Here is a 22,470-nt window from a genome sequence, read left to right as displayed (position 1 = left end):
TCCATAGAAACAGAAGTGGAAATCAGTGGAAGATCTATAAAGTGATGCCAACTTATGAAAAATCTGCAAGAAGCATGGTAGTGAAGCTGAACACACTGTGTATTGCTTTTGGTAAGAAAGTACACAGAAAATTTTCTGTAGATAAGCTGGGAAATATAAAGAATATAAAATGCATGTAAGGGCTGAGCTGTCTGCTCCAGAGAGAGCATGGTCAGATCTTTCCCAGCCACAAGGCACTGCAGGGACTGCAGCAAAGTGCAGCAAGTGGAACATCAAACACAGAAGACTTTGGACTGAAGTCCGAATCATGGAAACCAGGGCTGACAATGATAGAAACAGGAAGCTGCTCAGGAGCAGCTTATCCTGGAACAGTTCACCAAACATCCTATTCCTTTTAACAGATATTCCATGGGCAGTTTCTCAGTTGTACTGCATATTTATTTAAAGGGGGAAGTATCTGGATAATTGATAAGTTCTTCAGGGGACGGCAGCTCAGTTGGAAAAAATTGTATCTTGAACAAAGACATAGATTCCAGTGAGCTTCTGGTGACTGCAGATTTTGTTTTGGTTAAAAAGCAGTCAGAACCAGACTCTGGAGAAATTTATCCCTGGAAGGTTATTTGAGTTTGTTTTTTATTTTTTTTTTTTTCTTTTTGCCCACAACAGTACCCAATTACTGTTCCTGATACTATAATCTACTTTAATAAGCAAATTTCCTCGAACAGCAGTTGGCCCTAATATAGCCCTCTTCTTTTCCCATGTCCTTGGCCACATATTGCTTGCTGTGCTAAGTGCTAAATGGCTCTTGGAAAGTGCTAAGAGGGTGTTGTGAAAGGGCTAAGCTGAGTTTCAAAAACAGCAGCCTGTGCAGAGAAATAGTCCTATTGATAGGTGGTACCAGCAGCACCTGGTTGAAGACCCTTGTTTTGACAAGATCGGAGAACTGAACTTCATGGTTGCCTTAAGATAATTTAAATGAGGCCTTTTTATCTTGTGGAAGTGAAGGTTTCTTTGACCCTAACTGAAATGAAACCACTGAATGCTTTGTCAGAAATATTTGACAAGATCAGTATGTTCCTGCTAACCAGGTCAAGTTCATCCTCTCTGCCTGCTCCACCAGCAACCACTTCAGCCATCAGTCTTGGCACTTGGTAATTCTCAGAACTGAAAAACGATTCCTGGAAGATAATGGAAAGGAAGGTCCTGATGTGAACTTGTCTTCTGAAGCCTAGACAAAGTCAGGAAGAATCCCAATGTATCAATACTGCAAGGAGGCACTGACTTACCAATGCGTGTTCAAACATTTCCCAGGTAATCATCATTGTCTGGCCATTGGCAGAAACAAAAAAAATGAACTGATGTATTTCATTTTCTCCAACAAATGGCATCATGTTGGGGCTACCAATAAGCATTACCCAGCATATAACTGCAATCTACAAGTAGAGGAGAAGATAGACAATACAAGAATCCCCTTACTGGCAAGAATGTTTCAAGAAAGTGGAGTAGATGGGGTCTTTCAAGTGAAGCAGTTTACCTGGGGAACCATCTCAGTCTGAGGTTACAGCTTGTTTGTCTTTGTAAGTGTTGGAAGATATGGGTCTTGGCCTGTGTGCACATGAATTGGGATCACAAGACATCCCTTTGCACTGTTAGTCACTGTCACTTGGGGCATCTCTGTGACACTGGGCTGTCGCACATGGATTTACTACTGGGAGTGCTGACATGGACTGGCTTCCAGCCCGAGTAAGCAAACACTCTGTGACTAATCGGCAAAGTTACTTATTTTAACTCTAACCCAAAAGATTTGCAAAAAACAACTCCTTCTTTAGTTAGCAATTATTTTGTTTATTTTATGGGATGCTTCAGATACTATGAATTTCTGTATAAAATAGATGTAGTATCATGAACATTGATAATCGTTTTAATTTCATAATTAGATTTTTGCAATTACTGCAGGTTAGATGCTTGCTAATACATTTAAATCAGTCCAATGAATTGGGTTTTTATACTAACAACACATTTTGAAAGCACATGCTTCCCTTAAGTAGCATAGCATCTGTAACTGTTTTACTGAGCTATTTGGGTTTAAAAATGTGTTTATTATGAAAAATGCCACAGAGCCCGTTATATCCTACGTAATGTTTGCCATGTAAGCTATTTATAAGGCAAGCTATTTATAAGGAAAGTCATTCATAAGGAAAGTTAGTTAGAGTTATTTATAACAAAAAGCTAGGCTCATCTTATTTTATAGTTGGAGATGTGGCACAGAGACAGGTGAAAAGTTGTCTCAGTGTCGTGCAGAAGTCTGATTAGTCTCAACTCCCACTGCCTGCCCATCCATCTCTCTGCCTGGTCAGCCACAATGCTCTTTGTTCCTCTCCACCCTACTCCACAGCAAACAGGATAGTTCTGTTTTCTCACATCCTTCCAGCTATGGTCTACTGCAGGGGACACAGTATCCTAAGTAATGATGGATTTCCATGGAACTTCTCAAATTCCCAACTTTTATAAGAATCCTATATTTCTTGATCAATTTTCAAGACCAATATATATCTGCTAATCCCATTTCATCCAAAAGAAAGGACATACTAGTCACTAGATTCAGCCAGTGCAGGTTGGCAAACCCACATTTGTCACTTAGCATTAGCTAGGCTTTTCTTCTCCTGGTTGAGAAACAGTGAAAAACTCAGTGGGTTTCAGAATTTTTCTGCATTTTTTGTTTTACTGTTTCCTCAATGAAATTCAAAGCTCTGGTATTTGAAAAAAGTGCAGCCAGCTCTAGAGAAAACTGAAAACATGGAGGAAAATATTGTCATTTTTTTCCCATTTAAATCACAACAGACACTAGTAGCTACTGAAACAAAAACTGTCCACATGGATACAAGCAGTCAAGCAGGGACTGCTTGCACTGACAAGGACTTAGGCACTTTATGTTGCCTCCTGGAAGCCTCCCAGGATCTTCTCACTGGGATGTTTAGAAATGGCTCAATGGGAAAGGCCAGGGACATAATTCATGGCCTTTTGCTGTCAGCTGCCACAGGGTTTCTCCATAACTTGGTAGGTAGGAGGAATTTGCTCTGCTTTCACTGTCAAATTAAATGTTGGCATCTGAGTGCTTTACAGCAAAATAAGTAAGTTTGTCTTCATTTCTGGGATGGTATCATTCAGCCATGGCCGCCCTGAGCAGATGCCTTGAGCTTGTTTTCATCTGCATCCTACATTTGCTGCCCACTGTCAGGCCCGATCTTACCTACAGCATCCCTGGATGAAGTTGGTCACAGCCTGGCAAAAGGCACTGCCCACAGACCCCTCTGTAGCTCTGTGACTCCACACCCTTATGCCTAAATGGCAGGGGTTTTCAGATCTTCCTAGGGTCTCTGTTTTGAAGCAGAAACCTCTATTTGTCCCACTCCCAGCAGTAAGCCGAAGCCAATGGTTACTGTATCGTTCTCTAGTCCTGCCTGTCTTAAACAAACCTCCTTAATCTTCCAAATCCTCTTCTCAGGTTTGCTGCTGGGCTGTGAAACCCTCCATTTGTGTCTGTCATTCCCCAGGCGAGGAAGAGCAAACTGGTCATCTGCTGCATTGTGCACCCAGCACCCTGCATTAGCTCAGCCTTTTTTTGGAACAGCATCATACTGTTGACTTCAGTTCATGGCTGACACCCCGAGCTGCTTCTCTGCAGTACTGCTGCCTGGCCACTTAGTCCCCATTTTCTCTTTGTGCTTTTGATTTCTTCCTCTTAAGTGTAGCACTTTGCACTTTTCTTTACTGAGTCGTTGATTTTCTCCAATTTAGTAACATCATTTTGAATTCTCAGTCCATCCGCCAAACTGTTTGCATCCTCTCCCAGCAAGATGATGTCTGCAGATTTTATGAGTACTCTTTATTCCCTCGTCACAGGTTGTTAATGAAAATACTGCATAAAATGGATTCCACACAGATGTTGGAAGGATCCCATTTGAAAATTCCTCTAAGTCTGACAAAGAACAATAGATTACTGGGCTTTAAAGCTATTTTTTTAACCAGTCAGGTGCCTACATCATGAAAATTTTTATCTAAACTGTATTTTCTTTGTTTTCTTAAGAGAATGTTGCACGGAATGGTGTTCAAAACTTTGTAAGAATCAAGATGAATGACAACTGATACTTCCTTCTTACCTGCAAAGAAAGGTGTATGTGGCCCATGCTGACCTAAGCAGAGAAAGGTATTTTTCTACAGGCTTGAATTGCTTTATCAGTTTCCAATCTTCAGTTCAATTGCTGCAATTTTGCGTGTAGCCACAGCCTGAGTAATTGTCTCCAGTATCTCCGTGATTAAAGCTCATTCAAAATTCCAGCAAGCTTCAATAAAACATTTTCCTCCCTTGCTACAACAATATATAGTCAAAGATCAGGTTTGTTTTTTTTTTTTTTTATAATTCCAAATTCAGCAAATGAGAAGTTGACACTAATATACACATAGCAGCAAAAACCACCTTTGCAAAACCACAAAGATGTAGGTAGATTCTTGAAGACATTTCCTACTTTGTAAAACCCACATTCAAGAAAGCATGCTGATGTGTGCTAATAGCTGTGTTTCCCCTCAGTCTAATGATTTTAATTTATGTACTGTTCTGTACTACTATGAAGTTCCTGATGCAATCAGTATCATTGCAAGAAAGTAAAGCTGTTCTTGCAGATGAGTTACAAATACTCATTAGCCATCAGATGTTACATGAGACAAGCATTTGCTATATCCTCGTTACATTATGCACTTTTTGTGCTGTTTATTGGTCACCTCTGTGCTTAATATCCTCCATCACTCCAGTATCTAAGCAACTTGATCCCACATACACATGGGTTAAATAGTGGCCCACCTCTCAGAGATCAGAGACCCATTTTTTAGTACTTTATCTGAAGGAATGAATGGTTATGATTCTGTGATATTGGAAGTGACTAATCCAGTGTTGTAAATGGAATAAAGGGAAATGGCATGTATTTTGAGAACAAACAGTAATCATTGACACAGTAATTTGCATCCCTGGATGTTCTAATAATGACTAAGTATCACTTCCCCTTGTTTGCATAAGGAAGAGGAGGCAGAGAAATCCAATGATTTGGCTAGTGCACCACCAGCAAGCCACTGGAAAAGAGATCTGAACACAGATCACTTTTCTTGCTCTTTGTTTTTCTGTTTTCTGCTACATGTTTGAAATACAGCATTGCAACAGGTGTGATCCCTTCAAATGCTAAAATCTATGTAAGGGCTTCTCTAGTTCATGCCAGAAATAGTCAACAAGAGTTGGTCAAGACTATGCTGGATTTGAGAGACATGGGGTACAGTGCTTTGCCTTCAGAAGAGCTGGTGTGGATGGGTGGCTTGGAATTCCTGACAATTTACATATATTAAGTGCCAGCAGCCTCAATCTGTGCTGTCTTGCTGATGGAACTAACAGATTTGTGCTGCCAAAGGAAACTTTCTGCTCTTCAGAGACTGATTGCAAAGAACCAAAGTATATTCAGTGACCCTTCTGCTTCACAACCAACTTACATGGATTTAAAGGGAGGGTACTCACTACAAGTGGATCTTGAGGGCGTATTTGTACAGTGAGCAGCTGTCCACAAACATTTCTAGAAAGGCATCCCCCTGGAAGTCAGAACCACTGCATCACAGGGATGGAGCACTGCAAGCTGAAAGGCAAATATGTTTAATGTCTCAATTTTTAGAAAAAAATTAAGCACCTGAAGTATGATTTGCTTTGTACTAAATAAAGGGAGTGCAAAATACCATCAGTAGAACTGCTGACAGCATTCTAAATTGTCTTTGAATTTCACACTGGCTGCATACCACAGGACAAGGGTAAATACCAGTTAATACAACCTTTACTTAGCTTCTCCTGACAAATATAAAGGGTGATGCAGTCTCACACTGACATATGGTCAGATATAGGCAAGATGTGCCTAGAAAAGGTAATCTTTCTTTAACATAATTATTTATTTTCATGTGGTTTGGGTCCAAAGAGACCAGCAAAATCAGTAGAACTTACAGACTTCACAGTCCAAGAATACGATAATCTTTAAGAAGGGTCTGTCTAGCATGTTTCTTATAGCTAAACATGGGGATTAGACTTTACTGAATACACGAGGTAAGAGTTATTTGGAACTGTGTAGGATTCAGTTGCAAGAAGCAAAGGGCAGAAGAGCAGAATATTTAGCTGCTTGATATATCTCAGACCAAAGAGAAGGACCTGAGGGCCAGGCTCTTCTGCCAGAGTGGCCATGGTGGCTCACCCGTGGGCAAGCATCTTCACAGAATTGAGAAGGTTGGAAGAGATCACTGGAGGTGATCTAGTCCAACCTCCCTGCTCAAGCAGGGTACCCAAGAGCACTTTACTCGGAATGGTGTCCAGATGTCTTTCGTGTATCTCCAGGAAAAGGAGACTCCACAACCTCTCTGAGCAACCTGTTACAATGCTTGGTTACTCACGTGGTAAAGTTGTTTCTCATGTTCATAGAATGTCTGTGTTTCAGTCTCTGCCCATTGCCTCTTGTTCTATTGCTCAGCAACTCTGAGCAGAGCTTGGCTCCATCTTCTTGACACCCTCCCTTCTGATACTGATAGGGCATTGATGATGTCTCTTTCTCAGTTTTCTCTTCTTGAAGTTGAACAGGCCCAACTCTCTGAGTCTTTCCTTGTAAGAGAGATGCTCCACTCCCTTAATCATCTTTGTTGCCCTTCTCTGGATCCACTCTAGGAGTTCCATGCTTCACTTGTACTGAGGAGCCCAGAGCTGGACCCAATGCTCCAGGTGAAGCCTCATCAAGGCTGGATAGATTAGGATCACCTCTCAACCTGCCGGCAATGCTCTTCCTGATGCCCCCCACCCAAGATACCATTGGCCTTCTTGGTCACAAAGGCACTACTGGCTCATGGTCAGAGTGTTGTTCACCAGGACCCACAGTTCCTTCTCCATAGAGCAGTGTTGCAGCAGGTCAGACCATGTCATCTTTACAGAGGTAATCTTCATGTGTTTCAGGTTTGGTGGGAAAAAAACCCTGGAAAACCTCAACCAGTTATTAACCCCTAGCCTGATACCCACCTGACAGCTTTGCAGGTATGCTGTACCTTCTTCCCTTTGACTTTGCCTTACAGCAGAAGTGCTGATGGGGATTGAGAGGTCTCTTGTGTGTAAATAAACCTGTGTGATGGGCATCCTTTGGGCACCACTGCAATAAGATGAAGGAATATTTGTTTACATTTGAGTAGGAGATCAGAAACTTGCAGATTCTGACTCATTGCCACAGCACTAGATAACTAGGAACAGCTTTATCTTTTCAGCTGCATTTTCCAGCTCTTTTATTTTGTTTTTTTTTTTTTTCTCTCCCCCTACCATGTCTGGAAGTTTTTGTGACTCTTAGTTCTTCTCTCTAGTTTTGCCTCCTTGGTCTCATTTCCCTTCTTTTTCTTTCTTGCTACACACTTCACTTCTTCAGCTTTCCCTGTGTCTTGTTCTTTTTGATTTCTCATTGTAAGTCCTTATTTTCAGGCTTGTCACCTTCACAGGCTATCTCAGGCTGGTCTTCCCAGACATAGTGAGAGCTGGAGACTTTTGGGCTGAAGAGGGGCACTAGCAGAAAGAGAAATCTGGAAGCCAGGGAAGTTGCAAAATAGCAAGGAAGAGGATGGAGGAAAAGGAAGGCAGGAAGGGACATTCACTGGGATAGAGGCAGCAAAAAGGAAAGAAAAATGTCAAGGAAGGGGCTGGGGGGAGATGGGAAGCTAGAGAAGCACGTACACAAGAGCAAGGGGAAGCAGAAGGATGTGAGAGAGAATATGCGTTAGGAGACAGAAGGGAGATTTCATTGAGGAGAATAATTAAAGTAGAAGTATTCTTGCACTTAAGTCTGAAGGGAAAGAGAGGGAAAAAAGGAATGAAAGACCTTTAATATCGTGAAGTCCAGCCATCAACCTAGAACCACAACCATGTTCACCACTAAACTATATCATCAAGTGTTAGATCCACATGTTTTTAGAACACTTCCAGAGATAGTGACTTCACCACTTCCCTGGGCAATCTGTTCCAATGCTTTACAACTCTTTCTGTGATTTTTTTTTTTTTTTTTTTTTTTTTTTTTTTTTTTTTTTTTTTTTTTTTTTTTGTCTCATATCCAATCTAAACCTTCCCTGGTGCAATGTCAGGCTATTTTCTCTTGTCCTATCACTTGTTACCTGGGAGAAAAGGCTGACCCCCACCTCACTATAACCTCCTTTCAGATAGCTGTAGAAAGTGATAAAGCTACTCCTGAGCCTTCTTTTCTCCAGGCTAAACACCCCATCTCCCGCAACTGTTCCTCTTCAGCCTGTGCTCCAGACCCTTCACCAGCTCTGTTGCACTTCTCTGGACTTGCTCCAGTGCCGCAATGTCTTTCTTGTAGTGAGGGGCCTAGAACTGAACATAGTATCAGACCTCTAAAGGAAGAAGCCTGTCAGGAATGACAGTGCCTCACCATGACATTTTCTGAGCCTTGCTATAGCTCACAAGCCCTCACCTTGCTCTCCAGCACAGGAACTAATGCAACATCAACCACTCTCTTGGTTTTGACCACTAGCTTGCCATACCCAAGAATGCTGCACAGGCCTGTTTACCACCCCTTGGCCAAACCCCACAAAACCTGGATGTAGACACAGGAAGCCCATACAAATTTGGACTTGAATGTTTTCCTATACTCCTCCCACCAACTCCATAGAGGTTGTCAGAAGTACTGTTTGGACCAGGGTTTCACAGGGGATAAAGGCATAATGGATCTTCCCAAATTAAGAAGCCAGAGACATAGAGGAGATGGTGCTCAGCACCATATGTGTTTTGCAGCTAGTTGCAAGGTACTCTCCCAGATCCAGATAGCCAGAGACCTCCAAGCTCTGCCCTTCGGATAGCCACCATACCCAAGTATCCTGGCAGCACCATGGAGGTGCCCTTGGGCAACTCCTCCTCCCCAAACTGAAGTTCTCTGGTCCCTTCTATATCACACAGTCCTGCATTCCAAAAACTGATGTTCCCTGTCCAGATGGTTGTATCAGTACTGAGGCAAATAGACTCAGACCTGGAGATCCCTGAATGTTGAGTGCCCCCTTTGTGCTCTCACAGAATCAATGCTCTGGGGTGAATCTGAGACATCCTGTCAATGCCAAACTGAGATGTCTCACATCACCCCAAGTTGAGGCTTAAGGGACAATTCCGAATTGTGGCAGTCTGAGGTGTTTTTCTTGAAGCATCATCCGTCTCCCTGGGACTGAGTAACCTCAACTTGTCCCAAAAGAAGCATCTCAGTCCCCTTTTAATTGAGATGACCTGTCCCCACCTTAAAATGCAAAGGAATCTCAGCCTTCAAATTACTGTGGAGCACTCCAAATGCAGGTGTACCACCCAAGCACCACTGTGCTCCAGCCCAGACACTGCTGAGTTATCCTAGATCCTCATAGATTAAAGTATGATAGGGACCTTTCTCACCCCACACCACTTGGGGTCTCCCTCAAAGTGATCCAACTAGAGATGGTCCCATCTGAAGTCAATAGAATGGAGCTTCCTGCATGCACTAAACTGTGGAAATGCAGAAAGAACCTTTGGCAGTGTGAAACGTTGGCATTGTGGGGGACTCCTTATTACTGTATTCAGTTTCTTCTCCCAGGTAAAGATAGAGCCCATATCTGAATGATCCTAATGGTGCACACTCTGTGCTGAGCACCAGCATATCCCCCTGCAGATGTTAATCCCAGGTTTGCAGGTGGCAGTAGCAGAAAGAGAGGTGCATGTTTTCTCTCTGCATGCAGATTCAGACTGAGCTAAGGGCTGAAGTTAGTTAATGCTGATGCTGTATATTAAGCTTCTAGGGGTGGAAATAGTCAGTCTTTTCCTTATCTGTGCCAAAAAATGTGTACAGTGCCAAAACATTCTCATCTGAATCAGGTGTCGATGCTGCTGTACTGTGGTCAACATTGTACATCTGGGACAATCCTACCTTGCAGTGGAAAATCTCCCCACTTCCCACCACGAGGTCTCATGCCTGTATCATTTCAAAGCACATCTATGGGGCAGCTGTATCTTGAGCTAGAGGGTGCAAAATGACATTGTTTATCTGGTTATACCATTTTAGTCTCACCATTGAAACAAAGAAGAAGCCTCTAAATTTTTCAGTTGCATAGCAAAGAAGCGGGACAGACTGGCCTCAAGGGCAGATTCCCCACCAAGCAGTTTGCTCCCTCAACCAAAAGTGAGAGACACAATTAACTAACGAGCCAAAAATCAGGGGAAAAAAAAATAAAAATCTCTGCTGCTCCTGCAGCTGCCTGATGGTGAAAGAAAGCCATATCGATGACAGAAGGAGATAATCCACTGACAGCTGGTTATGCTAGTAAAGATAAATAAACACAAGCTATTTGATCCCCTCTAAGGGCTCCATGGTAGAAGGGGACTAACTTTCTATCCCTTGGCATTTTACAAATAGCAGAAAAACATTTGTTTCTGGGGAATAATTATTTTCTTTCCGTTCTAGGGGAAAATAGAATTGCTGAGGGGTGTGGTGGTCGAGAAATTGTATTTTGACATTTTCCTTGAATATTTCTCTAAATCTGTAGAGGAGGTATTTCTTCTCCATGAGGACATGTAGAGTTTGAGGTCTCTCATTTTATCCATCAAGGTTAATATCCAGTCTTCTTATCTTTGCCAGAAGGCATTCCTGAAAGGATTTTAAACTTTTGAGTGAATTCCCCAGAAGTATCCATTGACATTATTACTCTCTGGCCCTCTAAGTTCAGTTTTGCTCTTACTGAAGCTCTAGAAAGCTGCAAGTAACCCATGCAAGCAAGGAAAGACATGGTTCATGTGAAACTAGGGAGTTAAAAATATATTTTGCCAAGTCTCAGAATTATATTTAGTAGTGCCGTCGTTGCCATGGTCTAAGGATAAAGAAGGGCAAGTTGTGAAGGTAATATATGTATTATGAAATCAACCAGTATTGCTGAAAAACACCAACAAGCTTCTAGACACACAAGCCTTTCCTTAGGTCCAAACTGGAAGCTTCAAATTTCATACAGATATTTGTAAACAGAACTTCATTGTTGTGTAACATGCATTGCTTCATCTCTAAAGTGCTATGCATAGGACATTTCACCTTCAGATGTTCCCTCAGGAAGGAGCGATATGCTGTTCTTCTAAGATTATATGGTTCAGGGAGAAGGGCTTGGAAAGAGTGGTGACTTTTCAGCAAACCCGCCCCTGCAGCTCCCCATGGCCATCCTTTTTCTCTTGTGCACCTCAACAGCACCGGTGGTACTTCATACACATTCACCGAGCCCTTTACGGACAGATGTGCTTAAGGCTGGAAATAAACCCTCAAGACTCTGATGCTTTCTGAACTCTTCCCTCTTCTTTCTCTTCCTCCTCCTCCTCCTCTTCCTCCTCTATATAGGAGTGGCCCCTAAGAGGAAGCTGCTGTGTGGGCTGGCCCTGATCTCCTCCTCTCCAGGGAAGAGGCTACCTGGGATGGAATTGTGCTGGCGGATGGCTACAAACCCACCACAGAGGCCCAGCAGAGCCACACCAGGCACCAGCACCACTGGCAGTCCCCAGGCTGGCTCCTGCCTAGCGTTGGCTGCCTGGAAACAGTGGTGGAGATCAAGGATCAAACTGTTTTGGTTTAGCAGGGACATGCAGTCCATTTCCTCCACAGCTTTCAAACAGCCCCCTTACGTGATTCCTCTCAGAACAGTGTTTTTACTAAAAGATAAACTTCATCTCATTCCAAAAAATGTGATATGAATGACAATGTAAGGCCTGTTTTCATTCTCAGAAGACAAAAACCCGACCCACAGTACAAGAAGTTTCACTTTATTCAAGTGAAGAGCAAAGCCTGTATACCATTGGCACTCATGAATACAGATGCCTCTTGCACTGACTTTTTTATCCTTCACTGAAATATTACTGCTTCCTTTATTCCTGAACTCATAAAAATGACAATACTGAAGGAGACCAAAGGTGGGTCATCTAGAGCAGGCTTTCTGTGATAATGTTCCAACTCAGATGTTTAAGGGGGATTGTAAGAAATGGGATGTGTCCAGAAGGATCTTCCCCCGTGAGCCTCTGGCAATCATTGGTAAAAATGCTTGCTGAGTCAGATGTTGCATCCTTCAGTGGATTTGTTTCATGCCTTTCTGAACACATTTATACTATCAGGGTCCATGAAATCTTGCACCAATGAGTTCCAAATGTGATTATGCATTGAGCAAAAAAGTATTGTTTTTCGTTTGTTTCAAACATCATCTAATCATTTCACTCAGTACCACTTACTCTTGCAACTTAACGGTGAACGATCACTCCCGATTTTCCTTCCCCATGCTGATCTCCCTTTAGCTGGCGTCTTATGTTCCCTCTTCAGTTTCTCTTATTTCATCTGAAACGCCCTAGTCCCCAGGTTGGTTTTTTCCTCAAGGTGAAAGTTATTCCCTATCCCTTCTGTTGCCTTTCTAATTCTAGTGTATCTTTTTTGAAACAACATCCTTCAGCTTGCTCTGAGGGGGTGGGTGCATAATGGCTTCATAAATAGACAAAATACAAACTCGTATTGAAATTTATACACTTCAGATAACTTCTAACTCCTTGTTTAACTACCTAACTGATGGGGAGCACTGAGTAAATGTTTTCAGGAGCCCTACTGATATTACTAGTGACACTAAAGTGACCTGGAACTTTGCAATGTTTTTAAACTATCATAGACTTTTATTCAAATTCCATGGTGTTTCCAAGTCCACTGCAAGACAAACTAATTAAATTATGTCATGTTATGATTGTTATGACCTGAAAATGGCATAATCATATGAAGAAGATTATTCTAGGAGTTATTGGAAAACATCTGAAGGACAACATTATTAGCAGCCACAGCCAGCACAGGTTCATAAGATGGAAGTTCTGCTTGTCAAACTTAGCTTCCTTTTATAACAAGGACATCCCTCTGGTTGATCAAGAGAAGCCAGTTGAAATAATCTTTTTGGATTTCAGTAAAGTTTTTGATACTGTCTTTCACAGCATCCTCCAAATGTCCAACCCACAGCTGGATAAACACATCCTCTGATGGGTGAGCAACTGGCTGGCAGGTCAGGCACGAAGGGTTATAGTGAATGGGGTGACATCAGATTGGGAGCTGGTCACTAGTGAAGTTTTGCAGGGCTCCATCTTGGGGCCAGCACTCATCAACATTTTCGTTAAAGAACTGGATGCAGGACTCAGAGGCATACTAAGTAAGTTTGCCAGTGATACTAAAAATTGTGAAGAGCTGCTGACTCCCTGAAAGTCAGGGAGGCCTTGCAGAGAGATCCTGACAAATCAGAGGCCTGGGCACTCATCAACCAAGTTGAGTCACAATATAAGAAAGGCATGAATTTTAGATTGTCTAAAGGAGGCCAGTGAAGATGGTGAAGGGCTCACAGGGAAAGCTATATGAGGAGTGTTGAGATGACTTGGTCTGCTCAGCCTGGAGAAGAGAAGACTGAGGGGAGACCTCATTGCAGTCTGCAACTTCCTCATGAGGGGAAGAGAAGAGGAAGATGTTGATTTCTTTTCCTTGGTAACCAGTGACAGGACCCAAGGGAATGGCCTGAAATTGTGTCAGGGGAGGTTTAGATTCGATATCAGGAAAAGGTTTTTCACCCAGAGGGTGGTTGGGCACTAGAACAGGCTCTCCAGGGAAAAAAATCCCAGCACTAAGCCTGACAGAGTTCAATAAGTGTTTGGACAACATCCTCAGGCACATGGTGCAATTACAGGGGCTCTTCTGTGCAGGGCCAGAAATTGGACTCATTGATTCTTGTGCACCCCTTCTAACTCAGGATATTATTCTGTGATTCTATGATTTCAACTTGGTAGCCTAATAAGAGTTTTGAAAGAAACAGTCTTTTCATTCTGTTCCTCCTAGTGAGAAAAAGATACATTTGTGCTTATGTGTGCTCTTCATATATGGAAGTAATGCCAATGAGATTTGTGAATTTATTGACATTATCTAACTGTCTTTTAGCTGAAAAGCATGATGTTGGTGTATCTTAGTGTTATTAATCAATTTTGAACACAAAGAACACACAAGTATGTTTAATTGCGCAATTCCCTAAGTCTTGAGTGATATATTTTGCAACTTGCCCATCACTCAAACAACAGAAACAGAAGACTTGAGTGGAAGATATTAAAATCAATTATAAAAAAAAAAAATCTGTGAGGACCTCTCTCTACAAACATGTGTCTCTGAATTTATGATGTGGTAGCTGTATTGTAAGACATGGCTAAATAAAAAGGGCATTGTCTCACTGTGCAGATGCCTCCCCTGTCCATCAGGTTTATTGACTTTTTTTGATCTTTACTTTGCCCCTTCTCACTCCATTCAAAACCCAGCCACATTAAACTCTGGATTATCCCAGCAAGCAGCAAAACAAGATAACGCAGTCAAAGCAGAAACCCCAAAACAGCCAAGCAAGCTTGGATAAGGAGGTGTCATGCCATTGGGAAGGACTGGTGACTCCAGGTTGTGATGGCAGGGTGCACCACAGCTCCTCAGAAGATAGAATGCTGTGTGAGCAAGCCCATGCTAATTCAGCAACAGTCATCTCAGGAGTATCTTTATCCATGATATACTTAATCCCAGATAATCTAGAGGTGACTAACACTATTTATTGTTAGGCCATGAAAACTCATTCTGAATACCTGTACTAGCACTGACCTTTCTGTCCACTGAGTCATGATTAACTCTTATTCTTGCATGCAAAGCCAGGCACAGCTCTGCTCCTAGATGCCCCTTCCCCATCCCTTCATAACACTTGTTTCACAGCTCATCTTCCCGTCCTTGTCCCTGTGTCTATGCTGGGCTACTTTTCAGTGTGGTAAAGTCAAGGCAGCCTGTAATAAATACACAAGATTCCAGTAGTTTAATACGTCTCAAAACTTACCACTTTTTTATTGCTTTCAAACACTGATGCTCTTGCTACATTACTCTATAGGACAAGATGCTGCTCAGCTGGTAATCCCAAACTGGTGGCTCAAACGTTTGTTTAATTAAATACTTAACTGAATTCCTTTTCAGATGCTCTGTCCACTCAAACTCCAGGCTGTTTATGTATCTAGTGATATTGCAGGGTTTAGGGGTCAAATTTATGGAAGCATTTTTGAAAACTACAATCAGTATTTATATTTGAAGTACTTAGCATTGTGGAATTATCATCATCCTGCAGTTTTCCCTAGGTCCTCTGATTCCCTGCCTTTCCCCTTAATGACCTTTTACATTGTATATTCCTTGGACTTTGGAGCAGACTTTGCTTTATGATGTCTCCCCTAAAGACAATGACCATTGACACCTAAAAACTATGACTAAAAAGACATAATGTCCCTTTTACTGGTATTTTTTTGTTAACAGAAATTGACTTCTAAAATTTTTTTTGGTTGCTGTTTGTCACAATGTCTGATTTCTGTGCATGTGGGAGGCTGTTGAGATGTCTATATGCCTGCAATACATCCTGCTAGCTGCTGTCTTGGTCTGTGGCTCATGCCCCTGGTTTACCACTCTGCATTTCTATTTGCTTATCAGGTTAGTGACACACTGAAATGCTTCATTACAAAAGCTGTCATTTCCTTTCAGCAGCCCTTGAAAACATACTCAGTGGTTTAATTTTCATCCACAGTTTTCCAATTCTACATTTTTTTCCCTCCAAGTTCCTCAAAAATACAAGTGGAAGAATTTTTCTGAAGGTATCTGGAAAAGGGAGTTTTGTTGGAGACTAGATATCCCTAATCACTAATGGTCCAACAATCGCCAGCTGAAAAATTTAGTAGGGTGACCAACATTACAACAAATCAGCTTGATTTAGGGGGCATGATACTGTTCAACAAAAAGGACAATGAGTCAAACCCATTTTCTTTTACCTGATAATGGTATTGCAATTGTTCCTAGGATACTTCATACTGCTTGCTTAAAAATGAGGATCCTTTCTCTGGACCATTTGCATCTTGGCACACAATCTCTAGCTCATTGTGATTCTAAACAGTGTACAGGATCCGAAATCATGCTTAGTCAGCCTGGCTAGCCACCTGAGAGCCATGAGCAATGTCCCCTTTATGAATGCTCACTTCTACTTAAGGAGGAAAAAAAAGGCAAGGAAACCCATTCCTCTTGACTCCTAGAGACAGTATTGCTTCTCCGATCTTCCTTCAGTATGGAAGCAGCAACATCACCAGCCTCTCTGAAAGCAGATGCACATTCAGAAGAAGAAAGCAATGGCTTATGAAAGGTAAAATGCTCTCTGGCCTCCCCTAATTGCAGATCTGATACAGACGTACTGGTTGAAATAGTGTTTTGCTTGAGGTCAGATTGGATAAAGAGCTGACAACCTTCCTGACTTTACATATCGAAACCTTAACAAGACTGAAAGCCTAAGAGGGAAGCCAAGGAAGAAGAGCTCTGGGTGCTGCAGGCAGGTATGAGACAGTGGTAAGTCCTCACAGGTGCCCCATGCTCTCTGGTGCAACAGGCTAGGCTACCCCCTGAGCTACGGTCCTCTACTTTGTGTACGAAATAACCAATATCCGTGGTAAGCAAAGCAGGAAGTGATCAGGGGAAGAGATAGCCTTTCAAGGCTACTCACAGAAGAGCTTGCATCTCCAGTGAAATCCCACTACAGGCACAATGCTGTGCCGTGCTGACAGGCCTTCCCTGGCTCAGCTGCTGAGGGCAGCCTGGAGAACATGAATTTTACAAAAGCAACAGGGCAGCCTGAATGTTGAATTACTTCTACCTGAATATAGATCCTGGGCAATGCACTCCTATGACTGTTTTTAGCTCACCCTAGCTGCCTCTCAGGCAGAGAAATCAGGAGAGTGAGATTTGCAGCTGCACCACTCCTGGCTGGACAAACTGACAGCTGACAAGTAAGAAAGTCATTTTGGGATGAGACAGGGTAAGCAGGGGTCTGCTTCATTGGCTGCTGTAAGCAATAACTCCTGTGTAAAGCAGTAATCCACAGTCAAAGTCAGAGGTTGTTGTGTTAAGCAATGCAGTTTCCATTTAGGCTGATGTCCTTAATGGCAAATGCCTCATGCACATCATGTTTTCAGGCTCTGGCCCCAGCTGGTGATCTAAACAGTCTGGTTAATTTTCCTTATCATCTGGAAGTGAGCGATGCCCTATCCTTCCCTGACCTGAGAAGGGGAAGATATTTGCTTGTAGAAGGCACTCTTTGCCTGGATCCTGCTGGTGAGATGACCCTGTGTTCAAACACTGATGAGAAAGACAGATTCCCAGCTGTTTTCCTAGGCTGGGGTATGTCTTGCCTGAAATGGTCTTATGGCTTCCATTTTTAAGCTGCACAGGCTGTCTCCCCCTCAGTTGCAGCCATCTAGCATTCCTGCCAAAGGCACAGTGAAAAACAGCAGTAGGCAAGTAACTAACTCCTGGTTTAGTTCTTAAAGTAGTTTTGTTGCTGTCAACCTAATCTGGGACCTGGGACTTTGCTGCTTACTCCTTTTAACACAAGTTGCTAAAAGACTGTTTCTGCATATTAACTAATATCTTCTCATATTTTGTTCTAACTATTCTTAACAAACAGCAATGCAAGATGGGCTGGCTATAGCAAAGCTAGCATGTTATGATATAACTTTATATTTTGAACACTTGTTACAATAACTGTAATCAATGACTTATTATTGAGATGCCCCTGGGTTAATACTTTACATGGACTGTGCTTCTTTCTCTGAAATCCTCCCAAACTGGTGAAATGACATTCAATGGGAAATAAAATCTAGCAGCTGCTTCCAAGTTTTCATCAAATCCAGTTGAGTTTTGTGAGTTTTCCATTAACTTGGATAAGGCTTTGGATTTGGCTTGTACTTCTAAGTGCTCTTGGGATAAAAACTAGGCAAAGGAGACTGGATGAGCATCCAGAGTGATGTGATCAAGCAGAAAGTGAAAAACCCAGACAAATTGAACTATGACTTTTGGTAAGCAGCACAAACATCACATTCAGAGGCAGAGGTGTGTGGGTCAACTTTTTGCACAAAGACTCAACAAGCACAGGAGGATATTTTCCCCCTAAGCTTCTAGCAAGATTTCCTTTCACTGAAAGGAAATCATGGTAGATATCTCTGTATAAGAGCCCGTTTATTCAAACATTCAGCTGTGCATCTGAGGCACATGAAATTTTCCATTTTGTACACGAAACCACTTCTCATGCTACTAGAAGTGAATTCTTCATATACACAAATGGGGGCCTTTTCTGCTGATGTGGAAGTGAAGCTAAGTAGCACAGAGGCAGGAACCACTGCTCTTCAGTATTGCAAGTCTGAAGAAAGGAGTACTGCACATGCACGGTTTTTAAAGGAAAGACTTTTGGCATGTCTGTGATAATCAAGGTCTGTGGCTTAAACTGCTGAGTTCAGGCTGGTTGATGAGAAGTCCAGCACGACCCAGCAATGTGTGCTACCACCCCAGAAAGCCAACAGCATCCTGGGCTGCATCAAAAGCAGCATGGCCAGTAAGGTGAGGGAAGGAATTCAGCCCCTCTGCTCTCATAGGACCTAAAGAGAAGCTGGAGCGATTTGTCCAGCTCTGTGGTCCCCAACATCAGAGTGATGTGGATCTGCTGGAGTGAGACAGAAGGAGTGCAATGAAGATGATCAGAAGGCTGAAACATTTCTTATATCAAGACAAGCTGTGAAGGTTGGGGTTGTTCAGCCTGGATGACACCTTATAGCAGCCTTCTAGTACCTAAAGGTAAGTCTAAAAGAAAGCTGGAGAAGCACTTCTGCCAAGGGCATGTAGTGATAAAAGAAGGGATAATGGATTTATTCTGAAAGAGGGTAGATTTTGATTAGATGTGAGAGAGAGATTGTTCACTGTGAGGATGGTGAGGCACTGAAACAGGTTGCTCAGAGAGGTTGTGGATGTCCCATTCCTAGAAATGTTCAAGGCCAGGTTGGATGGAGCCCTGAGCAGTCTGGTCTAGTGGAAGGTGTCCCTGCCCATAGCAGGGGGGGTGGAACTAGACAACCTTTAAGGTCCCTTTCAACCTGAATGATTCTATGATTCTGTGAAAGTGGTCTGAGCCATTCTACCTTGCCATGACCCAGAGATCACTGTGGGCACTGTGTGAGATACTCATCATGGTCTGAGCTCTAGGACAAACCATGAAAAATTTCTGCATGCATCTACAGTAACAGCTGATGATTATTTTTCCTTTGAACTTTGTCCAAAGTTCATCCCTGAAAAACAAACCTTGGGCTGTGTCTATTGACTCCTCAGCAAAATAAACATGCCAAATCTCTAGTAACACTTAAATCACTCATTCTAGATTCTTTCAACTTGCTTGTTAACCAGAAAGATAAAAAACAGTAAAATAAACGGGCTTTACTCAGTTATTTACTTTTCTGGTGCCTCTATCAAAAAAATCTGGAAGACAAAAGCAACTCTGGTCTGATTGTTTTCTGAGTAAGCCAACTCCTCTTCTTGCTTCAGACTAACTAAAGGTAAAATCAAACTCCAGGCTGTCTTGGCTGTAACACTTGGCCTCTACGGCTTGAAGTGCTGGTAGTAAAAGTTTACATGGAGGAGGGAAAATCTCAGTATTGGAGCTGGGATTTTCAGGGGAGTTTAAAAATTGGTTACAGATTTGAGATTGGAGGGCTAAGGAGGGAGGGGGCTGGGCGGCGCCCCAGCCACAGGAGAAATCACAGCCAACTACAGCAGATCTGACAGTAACAGAACTTAGCCCAGGCTCACTTGATCTATTCAAAGACTGTAGAAAGAAAGTAGAAAGAAGTATAAAAAGCAAATATATATTTATTAGAAATGGTGTAATAGCTAATATCTTAGTTATACTAACCATAACACTTCTTGTCACAGCTGGACACATTGAAAGATCTACTGTGATGGCTGCTTACCTGATATCCCATGAACTGTGCACCTATCAGTAACTATTTAATGAGCACCCACACATAATTTCTGTGTTTTTCTTTTCTTAGTATTCTGTCAACTGTATTATTTAGTATCATACCTGGCTTGCAAAAAAGAAAAAAAAAAAAAAGAAAGAAAGAAAAAAAAAAACCAAGAAAAAAATGAGAAAAAAATGAAAAAGACGGAGTAGGAGAGATTGCCTCAAAAAGAAAACCCCAAACAATGTGACATTAAAAAAATAAAGGCATTTTTGGATGACTCTGTTTGCTTCACACCCTTTCCTTTTTGTGGATTTAAGGTTTGTGCCTTTAAGGTCACATTCACAAACCCACAGGCTAGAAACTTCATTAAAAAATAATAAGCCCGAGTTTCTTGCATAATTGTATGAGTCCAGGAGCTACAGCTTTAAGAAGGAAACTAAATGTTGTAAAGTTCACAATTAAATCACACAGACCTTGGCAACAAATTGATGGAAAAGAAGTGGAAAATTAACAGTAATTAAATAAACAATGGCTTATAGATCTCTTTTTTACAGTTGAGAGGAAACCTTGCTGTAAGTTCTCACTCACACTGAGCCCTCTAGAATCCTCTAGATGATAAAACTGTGTGTTTCTGCCCAATTACGACTCGTCCCCGAGTTACTCATCATTGCTGCTTTATGGATTTAGTTTCACAATATAATAAAGAGTTCATCGTGGCTTCCTGAAGCATTTGCAGAGATAACGCAAACACTTACTTTTCTTCACAATTTGTGAGCATTTCAAAGGAATAAAGCGATAAAAGAGCTATTAAAAAAAAAAAAAACAAAAAACCAAAACCAAAACAAAACAAACAACCAACAGTTTTGCATTGCTTCAAACCCTGGCTTTTCGTGAGAGCTCATGCAAATCCCGCGGCGTCCAGAACATGCCCCACTGCTTTAGCAATGGTAGCTCCGACAGAAATGGGAGGTTTTAAGTATTTCTGAGACTCTGGAGACTTTGAGAAGCCGGAGACGCACAGGGGCATGCCTGTAACTTAAGCTAGTGCACTGCAGATAAGGATTGACCCTGCATGGGCTGGCTGCTGGAGCCCGGGCAGCCCCCAGAGCTCATTGTGCAGGGAACCGAGGGGACCGCGGTCCGGCACAGGCGGGCCCAGACCCACCCGGGGGTACCAGGGAGGGGCCGAGGAGCCCCCGGAGCCCAAGCCACGTATTATTTTATTTTAACGCCAGCGAGTACCGCAGAAACGTTCTGATCCATGGCGTGTTAACTTCCCTGCTTCGAACCTGCCATCAAAGTTTCTGGCTCGCCACGGTTGTTGGTGGGCTTTTTTTGTTGTTTGTTTGCCTTTTTCTATTTATTTATTTATTTATTTATTTTTTCCGTGAGGGGGATTAGAAAAGCAATGGGAAGGGAAAGAAAAAAAAAAAAAAAATCCCGAGAAGGCTGATGTGCCTCCGCTCGCACGAAAGCAAATGGAGGCATCGCCCGGCACTGGAGTAGTAAGTTAATAAATATATACGCCAAGCCCGCTGCGTAAACGGCGAGGTGGAGGAGGGAACACCCTCCCTGCCCGCCCGGCCGCGCGGCGAGCGGATGCACTATTCCTTCGAATAACATAACATGGCAGGGCCGGCGATGCGGAGAGGGGAGGGAGGGAGGCTCTTGGCCCGGGCGAGCGGGCCGTGGCGCATCCGCGCCTCATTCCCGGCGACGAGGCCGCCGCGCTCCCTCCCGCCGCCGCCGCCGCTTCCTGCGCGCGCCCCCGGCCCCCCCCATCCTCCCGCGGCCCTGTTGCATCAACTTCCTGTGCGGAGCCCCTCGCGCCAGGGCCCCGCGCGCCGCCTCCTCCTCCTCCCGCCCGCCCGCGCGCGCCCCCCCCCCCCCCCCGGCTCTCCGCGCGCGACCCCGCGCGCGCGCCCCCGCGCGCCGCCCCCGCCGAGTCCCGCGCGCCGGGCCGGGCCGGGCCGGGCCGGGCGGGCGCGGGGAGGGAGGAGAGGGGAGGGCTGTGTGTGTGTGTGTGTGTGAGTGTGTGAGTGAGTGTGTGTATTTTTGTGTGTGTGTGTGGGCGCGGGGGGGTCTCGGTTGCCGCGCGGCCGCCCCCGCACTGATCTACCCGGCCCCCGCGCCCTCACGCCCGCCCGGTACCGGCGGTGTGGGGCGGTGCGGCCGCCCAGTGCCCCCCGCGGCCGCGGCCGGCGGCGCCGCTGCTCCGGCAGAGTTTGGTGCCCTACTTCACTCTACTTTAGTTTCACTCACTTTACATCCGGGCTTTTTCCCTAGGCAATGGGGGCCGCAGCACAGCCCGTTCCTTAGGCAAAGGGAAATAAATTCGCCGCACCGACACGTCAAGTAGTCCCCCCTCAGGAGAAGCTGCCGAGCCCGCCCTCCTGGCTTCCCCCCCCCCGGCCTGGCCCGGGCCCGGCCGGCGGCGTCCCGCCGTGGCAACGGGGAGGGGGGAGCGCGGGCCTGCCGGTCCCCGCTTCCCCGGCGGGTCTCCAGCGGCGGGCCGGGCCGGGCCGGGCCGGGGC

Source organism: Zosterops lateralis (genome assembly GCF_965231275.1).
Source record: "Zosterops lateralis genome assembly, chromosome: 6".
Lineage (NCBI taxonomy): Eukaryota > Metazoa > Chordata > Aves > Passeriformes > Zosteropidae > Zosterops > Zosterops lateralis.
The sequence above is the reverse complement of the archived record's forward strand: the minus strand, read 5'-3'. Positions refer to the sequence as shown.